Genomic DNA, 18434 nt, shown 5'->3' with positions numbered 1-18434 from the left:
GCTTGTCAGGAAAGTTCAGGGAGGAGCAGAAAACCCGGAGCCATGACATCAGCCAAGGACACTGTTTTATGTTTGCTGCCCCCCTGGGCATTGCACACCAGACACTCTCCAGGCTGGTTTTAATAATAGCTTTATAGCCACAGTTAAGGAGAGAATGACTGCTTTATTATCCTTTGCAGACAGATAAATCACATTTCTTACACCTACCCAACTGGCTCACCTCTGTGTTACAGCTTTCCATCCTGACTACTAATTGTCCTTTGATCAGGTTTTGTTAATGATGCACTCCTCTTTGTCCAAACCACACCACAGACACCATATGACTTACCTTTGCTTTTCTTTTACATTCTGGACGTGCAGTACTTTGGTCAGAAAAGGTCAGGTTTGTGTTTCAGCATGGACCATACAAATCGGGGTTTGATGCCACGCTCTCAGAAAAAGAAACGCATTTTCTTGCTCCAACACCTTGCTGCTGCATCCTGGTGCAGCCCCAGAAAATCCCCCATCATTTACCCCCATCATTTTTGTGCACAGAGCAGCTGCACAAAACCAGCCAGGCCATATCGGGAACTGCTCAGGAGCTGTTTGCCCAGCAGCTCACCTGTGATTTTTCTGGTTTATTCTGGCCTGCCATGGGGCAGGACATGGGCTCAGTGGAGAAGGAACCTTTCTCCCTGGATGTTCCTCTCCAGAATTGCACAAATTGGCTCTGGGCCCCATTGCCACAACACAGGCTGGCTTTTTTTATCAGAAATCTCCATCCTCTTTGTCTCTTTGGTCAGGTTAATGTCAATAATCATGTTTATTTTTTCCTATTCCTTTCCTTCAAACTTTCTGATTTCTGGGAGACCTTTGAGTCTTTTGAAGATCTGGCTACGAAGCTGATTATGAAATGGCTTGAACACTTCATACAGATTTTTCCCCTGCTGAGGCACTTTGGGGGCTGTGCTTACCTGCCTGACAGCAACCACAAGATCCATGCCCACGGAGTCCCTTTCACTTATAAACTGTGGCAACAAAGCCAAGCTCCTGGTCCCTCACTCATGCACACCCTGGCCCCTTAAAGCCTCAAAGCGCGATGTGACGCTTCCCTTTGACAGATATGGATCTACCCCCCACACACCGCCCCAGCAAAAACACATCTGAGACTCTCCTGAGCTCAGCCAGCCAACGCCAGGTGTGTCTGGGAAAGCACTTGCTCAGAGCAGCTGAAAACTCCTCTAACTGAGATAGAAATTCTTACCACAAAATAAAGTAAGTGTAGGAGCAGACTTTATAATTTCAGGGCTCTTCAGCCTCTCTTTTTTTGCAGCAGGAATTAAAACCCCGACCAAATGAACGAAAAAGAGCTTGACTTAAAAAGGGCAGAACCTTAAGTCTGGGTCACAGATATAGTTTTCCCAAACTTGGGACCTTAAGGGGACTGAGCAAGCAAGCAATCCTCAGAGAAACATATGAGCAGCCAGACAGGTGACCCCATGGATGCAAGAAGCAGCAGTAACATCTGGGATCAGTGTCCCAGCTCTGCTCCGTGTCAGACCCTGCAGGAAGACTGCACAGGCTTTCAACCCGCCAAAGAGGCATCACACCAACCCCACGATGCAGCATGAGCAGGGACTGCTTTTCCTTTGAAGTACCTGGCTCCAAAGAAAGCCCTTTTGACACCCTCCAGGCAATATGTGTATGACACAATCTTATAAAGCAACGCTTTTTTTTTTCTTCTTAAGTTAGAGGGTGGTGGAAAAAGATGTTTGTTTTCAAATCATGACTGTCTTTGTGGGAGTTACTGCGTTCATCCATGAAATGGGACATGCCTGCAGAGCTCAGCAGAGAGGACCCAATGCCTCAACACAGAATGTCCTGCACCTCTCCTGCCTCAGCTGGAAAATTTGGCTCTCAGCATATCCTGGGAGCTTGGAGAAAAAAGAAAAAGACAACACTAAATGATCCTGTGTTGTAGCGCCTGACTAAGGCTGCAACAGGGTACATTTGGCTGTAAGTCCAAATGCTGCCAGACAGGCTAAAGCAGAAAGGGAAGGTGACAAGTTGTTTTTCCTTCTTCTTCCATTTTTTTTAAAGGCAAAATACCTTGTTTTTTTTTTTTTCAGAAGGCAGCTTTGACTCTGGATTCAAAATTGCCAGACACAAAACCAAATTCACATCAATATAGAATAACAACTGATAAACAAACTCTCCTCTCTTATGAGCGGGACCATGAATTGCAGCATGAATTTTCTGAATATTTCTTGCCAACTCCCACTCCTTCATAATGAGCAACTGGAAAGTTTCAATCTGAATAACTGACTTTATAGATTTAGGGAAAAACAAGTCAATTTACTATGACAAAAGGCAAAAAAAAGCCCTGTTTGTGCTCTCTGGAATATACTCTATTGGCTCCTGTGAGCAAGCAACAAAACTGTTTGCCATTCAGAAGCTTAAACTCAAGTCTTATGAGCTTAGGCTATATCTTTCTCATAAGAAATACAAATTCTAGGTAATCACAAAATACAGTGCTGCTCACTGAGGTGTGGTATTTTAGAACTTCTGATATTAGCTGCTGCCAGAGATGCAAAAGCATCAAAATATCTGTATGTGAAGGTTTACTTCTTATTCAAGAACATTTCGCCCCCTCATTCCAAACACATAAACAGTTGGAATAATCAAAATAAAAATCTATACTGAACTTTCGATAGACATCTTCAATTTGACAATGATGGTATTGCCTTTGCTCCATTATTTTGCATTTATGTAGCCTCAGAGCATTCTCCTCCTGAAGTGACTATTGATAAGCCAGTGACAGACTGAAAGAAATACAGAGATATAATAGGATTCCCTTCCTGCCACCTTCCAGACCTGCAGGACTTGCCTAAATCAGTGATGCTCTTCAGTTTAATTGAGCACGTCAAACTTTTGGGTTCACCCATTGCCATTTTGTCTCATTTGGGTGCAATGTGCTCACTGTCTTTCCCTTCCACATAAACATAGGTGCAATAGCATAGACCAAGGGTGTATGTACATATATTTATATATATCTATATTCATGGATACACCACATAACCCTCACACATTTTTATTTGTGTGCCTATATCTACATACACTCACCCAAGCCATTTCTTCTGTCTATGGAAAAGAAGAGTAAGCAGCTTCGAATAGATTCATAAAAACAGACAATAACATACTTTCCACTGGAGTGGAGAGGAACTACAGATTCATTTATAATTTTACTCCTCTATTTAAAGGAAGAGACTTAAACAATACAGACAAAACAGTGGAAAATTAAAACACTTTATCTGTTCAGCATTTTCTGTCCTGTTTTTGCTAGAAGTAAACAGTCCTACCAGTGGGCAAGCCCTGCTTCAGCTCAGGGAACATCTCTGAACACGCTGGTATAGCCAGGGAACAGCTGATGCCCCAGGCACACAGCAAGGATACATCTTACAAAGAGAGACAACCTGTTCTCCCTGGCCAAAATCTGGTTTTCTGGGTGAGAGTGTGATGTTTTCCTGCATACAGTCTGGGCTTTGGCACTCATGAAGTGCCAACTACATCAGGAACAGTGCTGAAGCTTAAAATAACATGCACTTGTTAGTACTCACATCCATGTGCTAGCTCTGCCTAAGTCACTATCATCTATATCAACAATCTATTATCTGGGACATCTGTTATCACAGGCAATCAAAAATGCTGCAGACTACATTCATTCACACCTCACATCCCAAGATCATGAAAAAAGAGCTGCATCCTCTATTTTCTTTCTAAGCAGGTTCTTTGCTATACACGCATCCACATTTTTCTATCATTGAGAAGTTAAGAAATGGATACATTTATTTTTCGAAGAAATATCCCTAAAGACCTGGTCAACCACATGAACCCCAGCAGTCAAGGTTTGAAGAAAGATTATCACTTTTTTGAGACAGGTGAGAAATTAATGACAGGTCAGAGATGTGGTCTTTGGAGGATAGAAAAATCAGGGTAATAAATGAGTGCAGCACGTGGTATCTTGGGTTATTGGGGAGTTTGTGTGGTGCTTTACAGTGTGTCCTTAACTGCATGGACAAAAGAGCCATGAAATCAGATGTTTCTTTCCTTCTCTATTTATTTATAATGTTCCTAGCTACTGGGTATTTGTCAAAGCGCAGCCACCAGTCACAGAAGCTAAATAGTTAATCAGTAAGCTGAAAGAAAAGTCTGTGCAAGAGCATGCTGCATCTCTCCTTCAAAATACTGCACTAGGAGGGCCTAAAAGATAGCAGAGCCTCAAATATCAAAAGTTACAGGGCACATGATAAAGTACACAAACTACATTAAGCAGAGCCTGTTAATGTTTGTAATAAAAAGGACTAAATTGTTAACAGAAGTAGAAAGAAAGGACTTCAAAATAATAGTATTTCTTAAAAATTAACATGCTATTTCTCGCTTGCTTTTGACCACCAAGTCGTCAATTGTGAGTAAATATTGTTGCATTTGGTGTTTAGACCACATTACAAGAACATTTTTCTTTGCAAAATAAGAACACATTAAATTTCATGCTTGACGTGTTCATTTGTGCTAAAGGAGAAGTAACTGCCCAGGGCCCAGATTACATCCTCCTCAAAGCAGCAAACCAAAGCTTTAACTTAAACTGGTAGGTTAATTGCCTGCTTGAACATCCTTTTCAACCATGAGATGAACCTGATAACTCGCCCAAAAAAGCTGAAAAGCTCGATTTATTTTTGTCCCAGTGCAGAAATTGGTATGTGTGCTCTAAGACACTCCAGTGATGAAAATTCATATCTTCTGGTGCCCCTGACTGTTAGCTGAGTTTGCATGCTAAGAAGTTCAAGCTACGTTCATCAATTTGCTATAAATAAAAATGTTGTTTTCATTGCAAATGCTCCTGTTGGTTTTCTTCTAAAAAACAAGATCTTGTGGCACTAAAGAGTGGCAAAAATTCAGTTTTAATACTTCATGCTGCTGACTTGCATTCATTGTAATATTAAAAAAGAAGGAACGCTCTGTCTTTGCTGAAAGGCCCATAATGGAGCACCACAGCTCAGAGCACCTCTTTGGAGGAGATTACAATTTGCAAGCATTTTCTTTCTGAAAAACTGAAACTTTGAATTTTTGGGGTTGTTTTTCTGAAACAGCAAAGGAAAGATAAAACCATGTACACTTTCATGCGATATTTCATTTTTAGGTCTCATGAAGTCTCATTTTTAAATATAAAAAAATATGTTTTTTTTTAAATCAAAGAATCTTCTGGTTGTTATAAGAAATATATTTTTAAAAACCCAGAACTAAACAGATAAGAGATTTCCACATTACTCTGGAAAAGAGTTTTTAAGCTTTTCTGTTTTGGGATCTAAGTTCTGGTATGATTTAGTAACGTCTCTTTGCTGTGCCGGTATTGAAAGGTCATAACTTTTCTATTTAATTTACTGCAAATTATACAAGAAACTTTGTAGCATCCTGATTTTAATTTAGTCTACGCCATTTCTGATAGAGAAAATTCAACTACTGAAGGGCAAAAAACCCATTTATTTAAAACATTCCCTTTTTTAGTGCCCCAGGATCTCCTCTGGGATATTTCCCACCTTCATCTCTACTGCACCGACCCATATCCCCAGCCTGCAATCCAAAGGGCAGGTGGCACAGGCCCCCCAGAGTACAGATTTGAGCCGGCTGGTTCAGCACAAAGTCAGCAGTGAGCTGTGTGTGGCTCAGCTCTGCCTGGCAAGCCCCAGCCCAGCTGCTTGCTGCTGTTTACGATAAAAGGCGACCCCACGGGAGGCAGCCTCACCCACGGAAACACCCCAGTTCACAGAAGTCATCGTCTTTCTCACTCTCCGTGGGGTTTTCTGCTGCTTGGTTTCAGTCCCTACAGTGCCAAGATGAATTTCCACTGCCCAGCTGTGCCCCAGAGTCACAGCTGGGGGATGCTCTGGCTCTTGGTGGAGTTTATAGAACCTTCTCCCATCCAAGTCAACCTCCTTGCTTCTACACCCCTTCCCACTGCAGAAACCTTTCCAGTTTTCATCTCCACATCTTCAAATTTCAGACTGAAATCCATGAGGGGCAGTGAGATCAAAAATTTGAGACAGATCACTGAGAAGCATTCGGCAACTCCCAAAGCTACAAACACAGCAAGGGCTCCTGTGCCAGCTACAGAAGGACAGAGAAAAATGTGTAGAGGCAGGCAAGCACATGACTACTGAAAAGGTAACAGCAAATTTAGATAGGATGTGGTGGAAACAGCAGAGCCACTGAACTGTCAACTCTATATGCTTTAAAAGAAAAAAAAAAGCCACGGTTCTATAAATAATTAGATTGCATTCAGAAGTAAATGAAAACAAAAGCACAGGATACTTGAGAAAAATATGACACATTGGCAGTTCTGTAAGAGACAGAACTGAGCAATTGTTTCATGGGACTGTCTAGTTATGCAGTAAGGCAGGGATTAATGCCCAGTTTGGATACTTCCAAAAAAGCCAAGCCACCATCTTTCATCTACCACCTTCCTTCCAAGAGACACATTTCCCTGCAAACATGTAATGCTTTTGGCACTGACTAAAAATACAGAAAAAAAAAAAGGTTGGATTAGACTAAGATTCTCATCCTGCTCCCTCAAAGTTTTACAGTACATTCAAGGAACAGGATCCAATGTTGATATATTAATGACAATTAAGTATTTAATATTTGATACTGAGTTTCTTTTGCTAGGCACTGAAACACATTGAAGGTAAATGCATATGTGATACACCAAATAAAAATCACTAGGGGAAACACTGAGCAGGGCACGGAAATCCAGGTTAAACTGGCAACAGGCTTCAAGTAGGGGAAACACTAGAACACATTTCTCTGTTTTTGTTTTAAACAGGAAACAGTGATCTCCTCTTGTTTACTGAGGCAGAAGGCAGCACAGCAGCAAACATGAGATCTCTGACATGTCACTGACATGTCTCTGACATTACACTGATCTGATGCCTCGTAATTGAGTAAACATAGCTAAGGAAACTAAGCACTGCAACACTTGTATTCAATGAAAAAAAGTTTAAGAATTATGTAATTCACAGAGCAGTCAGTGAATTCTAACATCATTAAAGCTGGTGCAAACTTTGGCTGAATTTCAGATACCAACTTACATCTAATTTTTTCTTGTACTTCTGACAGGAGGGAAGGGAACCCGTGAGCTAAGCAGTTTACCATTTTTTGGTTAACTCTAAAGACATAATCTGCAGGGAAATAAAGTGGTCATATTCTAGAATTTTAAAAACAAATATAAATAGCACATATTGGATGATTTATTGCATGTCTATCATATGTCCATGAAATTCTGTCTGATATTACAGGCTGCTTCTGTGTTGAAGACATGTTCCTAGCCTGTGTCATCTATAAGTTTTATTAATATACTCCAATATTTTTCTGCCATTGTTACTAAACATGATATTAGATAGCAATATCCATATCAGTTCTTACAGATCCTCACTAATCATCTCTTCAGACCCAAATTTTCACCTGCACATCATACTGACACTTCTTTGTGAGCTTCACTGTGCCCTTTACAGGACAAATATTCCATTAGTTACAATACCTCCCTCCTCTTTGTTCTGTGTAGCACCAGGAAAAATGATTCCGATAAATCCATCATCCATTCCTTTGTGGAGATAATTAATAACAATTTACCAAGTAATCAGTTTAGTTAACCTTATAATCTTTGGTAAAGCTACTTTGCATTTTATCTTTTTTTCCACATTCCTCTCTTGTGTATTTCCCAAAGAATTTATCCTGAAACATTTCAGCCCACTGAGGTGCAGCATGAACAGATTTCTATCTGATCCCTGCTTTTCCTGTTCCTGGGGAATTAGCAGCACATTTGCTGGTTTTGTGTATCATGCACAGAACTGACCCTGTAATGGTTCAATCCCAATTTTACCAGCCAGTGAAGGAACAGTAAGGATTACTTTTGTGCAAACAATGAATAACTGAAATACCTGTGGACACAAAGTGTTAAAAGGTAGGAAAACAAGCCCTGGTGTGGACAGTTCTGATGGACAACATCTATGTTTATCCAAACCTATGTACTAACCTGCAAGGAACGTACTGCTATCACAGCTTCATGCTGTGTGAGATTCAACCTCACAACGCTCATAAGATGAATCCAGAGCTCTCTCTGGGTTTCCGTGCTCGTCCTCATCTGTGTAAGCAAAACTTTAGGAAGGTCATTACTACCTTTGCCTTAGGGATCACCATCAAAGCAATGTTTGAATATCATCTTGCCTCCGAACCACAGATTGGCTTCCCAGGATCATTTCTAACATGAAAAGGGTGCTATAAAGGTAAGTTACTGGGCCATCATCCCTACAATTCTCCCCTCAACCCTGTGCTTTGCTGCTTACCCTCTGATGCTTCCCATTTTGTTCTCATCTGGCTGTCTCTGCAAGAAGCCTAACCCTGACAGAACATTTGCCTCATTCTCTCCTCCCCTCCTTTTAATCTTATCCTTTCTCCCCACTCCACATGCATCCCACAGCTCCAATTTAAAATCACCCAGTAAAAAATTCCAACCTAACTCAAACCATCTGCAGCCACATAATCCCAGGTAACAACAGAGGGCCTGACTGTGCAAGCACTGAGGTTCCACTTATCCATCCTAAATAGAAGGTCTAAGTCCGTGTCCCTCAACGTGTCAGGCCAAAAGATTCTCCTGCTCTGCCTTATAAAAAAAGGACCTGAACAAATCAGGTACTTGACTGAAAAATCTTAGGAAGTTCCTAAAAACTATCCCAGTCTACTTCTGCAGCATTTTGGCCAGCAGAGAGAAACTTTGCTGATAAAATCCCTTTTGTTCAGAGCGCTGAGGGAAAGATGCAGGTCAGATGACTGATGTTGCTTTTCTGTATGAAAAAACCTCCTTATTTTAATGGCCATAATAATAAAATTTTGCCCCAGAGCCCAACTTTGAGACATGAGCTGTATATTCTCTTGGAAAGCCTCAGCATTATTAGAATACACTTATTTTTAGCATGCAGCATATTGAGGTATTTTATATATCAATGCTGTATTAAAAATAACATAAAATAGATCTAACACATAATTATATATATTTATCTTAAATGGTTCTTTATCTATATTGGGTTGATTAAACCAGGAGCACATAAGAAAATGGGCTGTAATAGGTTATATTGGTTTAAAGCTTGAATTACTGAAATTGCTTAGGATATTTGGATCATTTAATGTTATCCAGTAGCAATGAATAGTTGTAGTATTGCCAGAATTTATGTAGTTTAAGTTATAAAAAATACACATGCACTATTCCCAGTACTTGAACATACTATGAAAATTAAATCAAAGTTTTAATGCACCTGTAAATGTTATCATATAAAAAAATCTATCATAGAATATTTACTCAAAATAACTCAAATGTAGACATTTTTTTTCCAGTGGTTGGGACGAAAATAAATCTAAATATGATTCTATTTTCTCTTAGCTATTCAGGGATTCACTGTCTCCCAGGAGTCCAGGTTGGCTTTTTACAAATAATAGCACAGTACATAATGAAAAATTTAAAAGTACTCTTTATTTTCACTTAGCTATAGTAAGTGGTAGGCAAAGCCTGCCAGTGTCAGACTCGAAGCAAGATTCCCACTTCTGAGAGATAAGGCACTGAACAGTATTGCCCTAACACTACAGGGCCGAGATGAAAAAAACTAAGTTTATCATCCAGAGACATAACATGACAAAAACAATATGTACTTTGTCTTATACTGTTACAGTGTCAAATAGGTTACACTAGCTGAGTCCATATCATCTCTTCTTATATATTTGCCTTTTTTAACCAAAAACCTGGAATAAGAATTGAATAAGAATTCATAACAAATTTTGCTGAATACATTCCAATTAAAACATCAAGAACTGTTAGGGAAAAAAAAAAAAAAAGAAAATCCAAGCAACACTCAAAAGCAGTTTCATGTGAGAGAAGGATACAAGAGGAATACTGAAAACCTAAGTTTCCAGAGAAGTCCAAAATTAGGGTTTACAGGAAGCAGAAGGAGATGAGAACTGCTGTATAATTTCATTTAAACAAACTCTTAATTTGACAAAACACATTATCCCTGTGAACTGCAGGCCTACTAATTCGTGTCCCCATTTGTTTTCTCTTTCAGCTGAGTCTGCAGCTCCCAGAATAAAGCTGTCACTTGAGCCAGCAGGTGCCTCCATCCCCGCCTCCAACCTACAACAGTTATGACACGAGATTAAGAAAAACAGCCACCCCTGGCAGCCGGGCTGGCACATAATGAGCAGTTTAACCCTGGATAAACCTAATGACAAGTGTGGGTGGCTTTGATTGAAATGACAAGGCAGTTTGTCACCCGTTGCTCTGTCACAGAGATCAGCAGTGCTAGCTGAGTTTTCTGCTGAGTTGAGGGGAAAGCAGCCTGGCACTTGCGCATTTCAGAAGGAGCGCGCAAAAACATTGAAAACAAAAGGAGTCACGGTCTTGGTGTTGAAGCAACTCTGACTCTAAACAAGTCAGCAGTGGAAGAGATGCAGCCTCTAAGATGCTCTTGTGAGAAAACAGCACTGTCTCTGGAGACTGATGGAAAATTTTAAACAAAAAACCCAAACCAAACCCACAAAGCTCTCTCACTTTAAATTACCCAAAGGCTTTTGACAGAGGTACTCAGCTATCCAGTTGACCTCCACGTGAAACTCCCAACAGCAGCCTGCTTTGCTGTAAGGGTTGTATTTCTCATAGATGAATGTTCAGTGCCCATAAAACGATAACAGCAAGAGTTGATTGCCATTGTAAATCATTAAATAGTCTTGAGGCCGAGCCATCAATCACTGCAGTTTTAGATTATACTGTTTATGGTGTTACACATGCACCTGCTTAAATACAGCAGCTGTCCTCAAAAGACTGCATGTGCCTCGGCCCTGCAAACACTTGTGTTTCTGGTTAACCCTAGCTTCAATTAGTGCATTAATTAATACACTACAAGGTGCAACACAATCAGAACCCAAGTAAACAAGTAACAAAGGGGTACAGGCACAGAAACAGGCAACGGCCATTTGATGTTCACATGGCAGATCAGCAACAGTCCTGGATCCAAAAGGGCCACAAATGGGAAAGGCATGTAACAGCATCAAGTGGCAACCAGCACTGTAAGAGGCACCACGGTTTTCCTGTACAAGAGAAAAATGGATATCACAACCTCAGACCCCGTGACGTTATTGAACTTATTCTCTGTATTAATTTGAAGATGGTAGCCTTACCATACTTTCGTTTTCTACACCCACACATGGCTTCCCTGAAAGACCCTCCGATTCTGGTCCTCAACTTAAGGCAAGCCCGAAGGGAAAGAATTCAAAACATTTTCAGCCTCTGTATCTGAAGAAAATTTATGGTGGCTCCTCTGCCACCCACTCTCCCCATTCCTTTTCAACACCTTGGAAAACCCCTGCTGTTTTAAATTTAGAAACCTTTCCAGTTACAGATGCCAACATTTTGAGGCAGTCAAATGTTCATCATCCTGCTGCTCTGCTAAGATCAGTAGCAGCCCACCTGAGGGTTGGCTACCCAGCAGTAATCCTAGGACAGACATCTGGGTTGATGCAGACACACAATCCAGTCTCGCAGCAATCCCCTGGGAACTCAAGATTTTATTCCTGCTTTCCATGCATATTTTCCTTGGAAACAACAAAGTACTTCTCTATTTACATGTTGCTAGAAATAAGATTCAAACCAAGAAGGCTGATGGATGCACTTTCTCCACTGAAGCCTCTAATTTAATGCAGCAGTTGTAGTATTGCCCTTTCAAGACAAAACAGACTCATAGCAAGATTTCCCTCCTGGCCATAACACCCTTCTGTCAGTTCACTATACATGGTGTACACATGTGAACAACACATCCATGGCATTTTTTTGGAGGTTATTTTCATCTTGATCCCCTTCAAATGTCAGCTGTTGATGTCCACCTCCTCCAAGGCAAAGCCAGCTTCACTGTTTCCATCCAACAGATGGTCACTTAAGCAAAATCCTGCTGCCTTGTGGTTTCCAGCAGATCTTTAGCATTGCCAGTAACAAGGATAGTATCACAGAGTGTACCACTTTAGCAACCACACTCAAACCTGGTATCTAATATCAGTTAAGGCTTTTCCAATGCCCTTTCTATCTTAACCTAAATACTCACTGAAGTATCTCATTTACTCCTTATCTTATTTGCACATGTCCTTTTGGACTCTACTATTTAGTAAAAATTCAGCATTCCCAGCATCCTGTTGTGAGTCACCAAATGGATTTTAATAATATTCTGTGTCAAAAGCTATGTCTGGGCTTTTCCATCCTGGACATGACACTTAGACATATCTAAATTCTGTCAATCAGGTTGGCTTTGGTTGATGATTTTTAAATTTCTTTCAATTTGGTGGTTGTAAAGGTATGTAGAGTATCTTACAACTCACCTACTACATGCTTCAGCACTGCATTTATCTTCCATTCCTTTTCATTCTTGATGCAACAGCTTGTGTGGAGATACTTTTCTTATCTTAATATGAGTCTCTACTTATATAGCAGTTTTTGTGCAAAACCAGCAACATGAAACAACTTCCCCTTGCTTTAGCTGAAAGCTCATGAGATCTACGTTTACATAGAACATTTCTTTCCTGCTCTAGTCTGGTTTTCCATTCTATTAGTTCATCATGAATTCAAGCATGGAAAGATTAAATATGGTTATTTAATGGATAAAGAAGTTGGGAGTTCTGTTGCTGACTTTGACAGAGGCTTTCTGAAAAACAATTAACCATTCTGCACTTTGATTTACCCCATTAGAATAGAAATTACAAGACCATGATACTTCAGGAGAGGAAGGTGAGGACCTATTATGGGTTATGAAGAATTTCTAATTCCTAAGGAATCCTTAGATTGATGAAAGCAGTGAGATGAGTAGCAAGTGCTGATTCATTAAAAGATTAAAAATAGTCTTCAGTGCAAGAGGATAAGGTACTCATCAGATAATTGCTCAGACATGCTGGGAACATAATTTATTCTGCAGCATAGATGATGTCAAGCCACATTCCCATATCACGTTACAGCCCAGCCAAAACCAAAGGCTATCACATAATTCAGGGATGAGGTAAAGACACAAATCACAGTCCTGTCTGCCTTGCAAGACCAAAATGTGTTAAACTCACTGTAATGTCAACTATCAAGAAGCTAATTTTAGCATAGCTTGACTAATTTGCACCATGGCTTCTCTCTGTCTGCTTTCACAAGAGTCCATTTATGGCTTTTGAAAGGCGTTCCATTCATACTGCAACACTGATACCTGCTGAGCTGCTGATAGGGGCCAAAAGTCTGGTGTAGCCAACCTAGATTACCTTCAGCACACACACAGCTACTTTTTGATGCATGATGCTGGGCATGGAGGTGACATCTCACATATTGAACAGGGCACTGAGGCCTCTGTCCTTCCATGAGTCCACACACCCCACCCACCAGCAGTGGCTCTCTCGGAGAAGGAACATGACCGTGGCAATGACCTACACCTTGGGATAAACAACATCAACAGGCCTCTCTGACCAGAAAAGACACATCAAAGGTGTATTTCCTTATGGCAGAGCATCACCCCTACTCTTCCCTTATGAGAGGGCACAGACACTTAGACTTGTTTGCTCCTTGCACTCCAGTATGTCTCACTCTCATACACACAGCCACCTAGATGTATGGTGCTGGTTTAATGGTTTGCTCTCTTGACTTATTTCTCCCCTAAGAGAACAAGCCATCAATACCTTTCTGGAGCTGACAGAACTGCCAGCTCTCTAGGTATCTCCTGTCATGAACTCAGACATTTTATTGAAGAAGAATCTAAATAAAACATTATGTTCTTTCTTAAATTTCGAGTTCAACAGGCAAGCTGACTGTATTTAATGGCAACTGCGCAGCCAGTTAATGCCATGCCAGAAGCTTCAGACCCGTTATTCAGAAAACTGGAGCTTGATGTAAATTTTAGAACCTGCATGTCACAGAACTGCATTATGTTCATGCCTGTAAGCTGGCTAAGAAGGTCATCAGCAACAAAAATTCAGGAATTAAACATATTCAGGTCCATCACTGTTTGATGAACCCAAGCAAGAAGGCTGCTGAAAACCCCTTTCGTTAAACTTAGTTGCAACAACCATTGCTCTTCCTGCACTGCTGACAGTTCAGAGACCCTCTATATGAAAGGATTACACAGGGGGGAAAGAAACAACTTGTGTCTCACAATTCCATTAAAAGGATCTGCACTATTCTTTTCTCCACTCACAGTTTTAAATTCTCTTGAAGCAGCAGCAGTTTTAACCAAATCTTTCTTGCAGCAGGGAGGTTATACATCTCTCAAATAATATCAAAGGTGTTACTCCTGTCGTTCAACAAATCCAGTATTTTAAAGACAGGAAATTTGCCAGCCCTAAAGTTCCAATAATGTAATTCTAAAAGATGACAGGCACACACACAGAGCCTTTTTTGCTTATACAGGAGCTGTGTGTGTAGTAGAACATCCAGGGATATACACATAGTATGGTCAGAGAAAGACAAATAGAATGAAAATTAACAAGATATTTATGAATTCACATTTCTGGATTTCCCAACTTCTGTTTGCATTTTTCAAACCATTTACTATTACAGAAACGATAATAAATCTCAGATGGTGGGGAGGTAAATAACTAGGATGACATAGCCACACCATGAAACAGAGGAGATCCCAGCAGCAATAGCTCTCATTGTTTCTGATACAGAAATGCTAAGCTTAAAAAGCAAAATATTCCATTATTCCTGGCACCTGCTGAGAAAATATTATTCCCTCCACCTTGGGCTGCATGTATCTAACAGTAGAACTTCACTTACTCACAGAAAACTGCTGTTTATCTGATAAAGGATGAAAGGTGATCAATAGATTTTGTAATTTTAATACGTCTGCAGGCTGCAGTAAACAAATGTTAAAGATCATCTTTGTTCCTCGTGAAATCTACATTTAAAAATAGTTTTGATAATAGACATGGAACACAGTTTCATGCTGATACACCAAAGAGTGCATGCGAACTTAACCATTAAATTAACATAAATATGTCTGTAATGGGATTGAGCAAACATTGCTCTTCTTATGCACCTCTCAAATGTGTAAATTAGAACAAACTAGGACTGAGCAAGGTCTCCCTGGCAAACTTTGGCTCCTTACTTTTGACCTCTATGCCAAAGCTATCTGGATGGTGTGAATCCTTCTTCTGGTCCTCCTGAGGTAATTCAGCAATTAGTTTATAGCTTTTTTTTTTATAACATGTATTCTCATTTTCATTTAATCTTCTGTCCCCCAGTGTATTTTAGGCAGCAATCATGCCCTGCATGAATACTTAAGTGGGTGTTCTTTTACATGCTCCATACAGATGTTGAAGAGGCAATGTTTTGACTAATTATACTTAAACTCCATTCAAAGTGCCACTTGGCTTAAGGGCTCTATCACCAAATATTTCACACTTTTCCTTCTCAGGTCAAGACACCAAGACTGAAAGGCTTGGGGGAAGAAAAAACCCTGAAGTAGCTTTCAAACTCACGCCTGTCTGGTTCACACGCATGACACAAGAAATAGGGAAGTGCCAGGCATGGAGCGTTTTCCCAGCCCCGTTACAGGTATTACCCTGGATAAGCCAAAGCAGGCAGAACAAGAGCTCTGCTGAAATACAGCTCCCCGCAGGCGACTTCACTCCTCAGCAGCCCCAGACCAGCGAGTTCAAGACCGAGGTGCTCTGTTTGGTGCCTGAGGCAACAGAGCTCTACACACTCTGAGCAAATAAACTGCAGCCAATCCCCAAAGGAGGGCCTTGCCTTGATGCCTGGTTAATAGTTAATGCATAGGGCAAATCCTCGGCAGCCAGGAACTAACTCCCTGGGAGGAAAGCAGCTTGCAGGGGGAAGAAAGCAGACAGCTGAGAGCTGAGCTTCAACATCCCCTGCAACAGCAAGAACTACTCCCATCCAAAATATCACATTTTAATTAGCCTAAATGAGATATTTAGACATTACAATCATCAGATCTTAACACAGATGCTCCTGCAGGAGTAAGCAGTAAGCAGCTAGAATAACTGGGTTTGGATTTTTGTGATCACAGAAAGGCTGTCTCTAAACAACAACACTTGGTTGCCAACCAGGCTAAACACCATCACGTTAAGAGCTGTGACGGATGCATGTGCTGTGTGGAGAGCAATAAATGTTCTTCAGCTCTCGAGCACATTTCCTAAAGAGCTCCAGCTTCTTTGTATCTGTGAAATAACACACAGGCATTATTTTTTCCTCTCTATCCCCACGTGAGGAAGACTAACAGCATGCCCATAACTAATCTTTACTTTCTTGATCTTTATTTTACTTTTTACTCTCATCAATTTCAATATCAAATATCAAAAGTTCAATTGCGTTTGGAATTACAAAGGCTTTTTAAAGAGTGGGAAAGGAAAAAGTTGGCCGTTTTCCCAAGGCAACTAAAGGCTGTCCTGTAAGCAGGATATGTCACTGTGTGTGTGAATGTAGCAGCAAATTCGATGCAGGCACTATTTAAATTTCCTATATATAATTTTCTTATTTAATTTCATATTTATATAACACATTGCTCTGGAGGATCCAAAGGATGCTTGATAGATCTCAGCTTTCAAAACACCATCATGAAATAGACAAATAAACCTCTGTGTTGATTAATCAAATTCTAAAGTACCATGTAGTCTTCAGGAAAACGTGTGTTAACACTTTCTAAGTGTTCTGTGGGTATTGACAATCAGATAAGTAATGCACAGTTAACAAAAAAAGCCAAAGTGTGGCCCATTTTGATTAAGCTGGAATTGATCGATCCAGTTCCAGTTTATTGGAAAGCCTACACACATTCCAGTGGATTTCTAAAGGTTGCAGAGTAAATCATCAACCGCAAGTGAAAGTACAAAACCTGCAACCCCATTTTTCTATTTTCTTGCTTTATCTAAAAACTAGCACTGTTTCATTAAGGGGAGAAAGACCATTGGGGATGATTGGAATTGTCAGAATTATCTACAAATCCTTCAAAAAAAGATTCCAAACTGCCTGATTTTAAAATGTTACATTTCATTCATATTGATTTTTCTCAGTATCTTAATAGCTATCTTCCTAATCAGATGGATTAAAAAGCACCAGAAGATACTTTCAAAATAATCAGAACTACAACAAAACAAGATAATGAGGAGTTAAAGATGAAAACCTCAAAACAAAACTGCTTTAAGAATTATATCTTCTTTAACTGCAGATGTCATTAAAACTGCTTTGTATAATCATTTATACAAATATAATCATTTGTCAATTTGTCAATGCAAATTGACAAATAAATACTAGATAATATGACTACTTATAGGCACTCATTTCCTTGTGCATAAGATACCTTCTAACTATGGATGAGGCTGAACACTATCCTGTTTTTATTATAGTGTGACCCTAAAGCTTCAAAAGAGGTGAAGGCCCCACTGAGCCAAAGGCACAGAATGAGAAACTTTCTCCTTTCCAAATGGTTGGCGTACATTGCAGTCTTTATGGAGGTGGCAGCAGCTCACAAAAAACATCACTAAATTGGTTTTCAGCTATCTGATAACAGCACCTTTTCTTCAGCACCGATCTTTGTGTGAGCTGCAAAAGTCTGGCTGAGCAGCTGGGTAAATGCCCAAGCAGTTCATCTGAAGTAAAACTCCTGCTAACACTATTGGGCAGCTGCCTAAGTAAGATAGCCAAATTAGTTTTAAATTAGCTATGCTTAAATAAGTGGCACTTCCTAAAACACTGGCATGAACTAATTAGGAGGGGAAAGTTTGACAGAAATTAATTACCATCCCCACAATACAGTCACAGCACATCTAGAGGTGATACTGCTTGCCAGATCTTTTCAAATAACTGAAGACCTCCAGATAATCCTTCTGTTCAGGAAAGGTCAGCACATGTGCTAGGCTTTCTTAGATTGCCTCTGCTGATCAAATTTGGTGTTGCTGAATCCCTCAGATCCCTGCATACCTTTAAGATTTGCTAGCCACATTCTAAATCTTTCAGTCAGTCCTGTATAATTTCATGTGGTTTCAGCAGTGGCAGAACCATTAATATAAAATCATATATTATCAGTCCTCACATTAATGCTATTATAATGCTATTTTTATATACCCAGGCATGAGGGAACAGCCCCACCTCCGTGCACCATTTTGCTGAGTCTCTCACACAGGAACCTGCTCAGTGATCCTGGTTGTGCTGGAATACAGTTGCCACTAAGCAGAGCACAACAATTTTTGCCAGGGTGGATGGGGAAACTCTTAGAGACACCTACCCCATTAATTGACTGTGAAGGATTAAACTGATTCTGTAAAATACTACAATTGAGGTTGAGATTTTTTAAAATAGGTTTGTCAAGTTCATCAGGAACAAATTC

At 40.1% G+C, this 18434-nt stretch overlaps 1 protein-coding gene across 4 annotated transcripts in view; it reads right to left on the bottom strand.

Moving 5' to 3' along the window:
- CD247 (CD247 molecule) overlaps positions 1-18434 on the bottom strand; it is a 56424-nt gene that overhangs the window by 22557 nt on the left and 15433 nt on the right. The window contains exon 1 of one of the 4 annotated variants that reach the window (XM_068180542.1): positions 329-353. The exons of the other annotated variants lie outside the window; for them this stretch is intronic. The gene's annotated coding sequence lies outside the window, so the exon portion shown is untranslated. Of the gene's footprint in view, positions 1-328; positions 354-18434 lie in introns of those variants that run through there. 4 annotated transcript variants of the gene reach the window in all.

The sequence above is a fragment of the Anomalospiza imberbis genome, chromosome 2 (genome assembly GCF_031753505.1).
Source record: "Anomalospiza imberbis isolate Cuckoo-Finch-1a 21T00152 chromosome 2, ASM3175350v1, whole genome shotgun sequence".
Taxonomy (NCBI): Eukaryota; Metazoa; Chordata; class Aves; order Passeriformes; family Viduidae; genus Anomalospiza; species Anomalospiza imberbis.
The sequence above is the reverse complement of the archived record's forward strand: the minus strand, read 5'-3'. Positions and strand labels throughout refer to the sequence as shown.